Source organism: Sciurus carolinensis, chromosome 11 (genome assembly GCF_902686445.1).
Source record: "Sciurus carolinensis chromosome 11, mSciCar1.2, whole genome shotgun sequence".
NCBI classification, from domain to species: domain Eukaryota; kingdom Metazoa; phylum Chordata; class Mammalia; order Rodentia; family Sciuridae; genus Sciurus; species Sciurus carolinensis.
In genome coordinates this window covers 81,485,523-81,486,582 of record NC_062223.1, presented here as the reverse complement: position 1 = coordinate 81,486,582, position 1,060 = coordinate 81,485,523, and the positions used below count along the sequence as shown (strand labels likewise).

At 36.9% G+C, this 1,060-nt stretch overlaps 1 pseudogene; it reads left to right on the top strand.

Moving 5' to 3' along the window:
- The first annotated feature begins 351 nt into the window (after positions 1-351).
- Positions 352-815, top strand: LOC124959605 (60S ribosomal protein L26-like; annotated as a pseudogene).
- Positions 816-1,060: the final 245 nt, after the last annotated feature.

Below are 1,060 nucleotides of genomic sequence, written 5' to 3'. Positions count from 1 at the left end.
TGCTGAGTTTTCAATCAAAAACAACCAAAAAATGAGGAAAACAAATAAGGAAGCATAGACCACAAACAGAACAAACTGTCTCTGAAGAAGTGAAGATATTTTACTTACTAGACAAAGACTTTAAGCCAGCTGTCTAAATAGATTCAAAGAGCTAAAAGAAACCATGGACATAGAGATAGATATGAATAATATCTCACCAAATAGAGAATATCAAAAAAGATACAGAAATTATTTTTAAAAGGATGAAATAGAAATTCTGGGGTTTAAATATACACTCACTGAAATGAAAATTAAATTTAGCAAATTAAGCTCTTCCCTTTTGCGGCCATCGCTGAAGCGGCATTGGCTAAAATGAAGTTCAATCCTTTTGTGACTTATGACCCAAGCAAGAACCGCAAAAGGCATTTCAATGCACCTTCACACATTCGCAGGAAGATTATGTCCCCCCCTGTTCCCAAAGAGCTGAGACAGAAGTACAATGTTCCATCTCTGCCCATCCCAAAGGATGACGAAGTTCAGGTTGTGCGAGGACACTATAAAGGTCCGCAGATTGGTAAAGTGGTCCAGGTTTACAGGAAGAAATATGTCATCTATATTGAACGGGTACAGCAGGAAAAGGCTAATGGCACAACTGTCATGTGTGCATTCACCCCAGCAAGGTGGTTATCACCAGACTAAAACTGGACAAAGACCACAAAAAGATCCTGGAACTGAAGGCCAAGTCTCACCAAGTAGGAAAGGAAAAGGGCAAATATGAAGAAGAAACAATTGAGAAGGTGCAGGAAGAAAGTAACCGTATTTACAACTTGCATTAAAAACTGCTAAAATTTAAAAATAAAAGTTTAGCAAATTAAGAATAAGATTCCCTTTTCTGGAAAAATCTTACCAATGGATTTTTGTTTTTATGTTTTTCTTAGTGCACTATGGTTTTACATAATAATGGAGTTCATTTTGATATAACTCAAATATGAATGGAATATAATTTGCTCCACTTCAGTCCTCAGTATTTTCACTTTCCCTGCCCTCCTCCCTTCCTCTCCTTTACTGGTCTTCCTTTTTC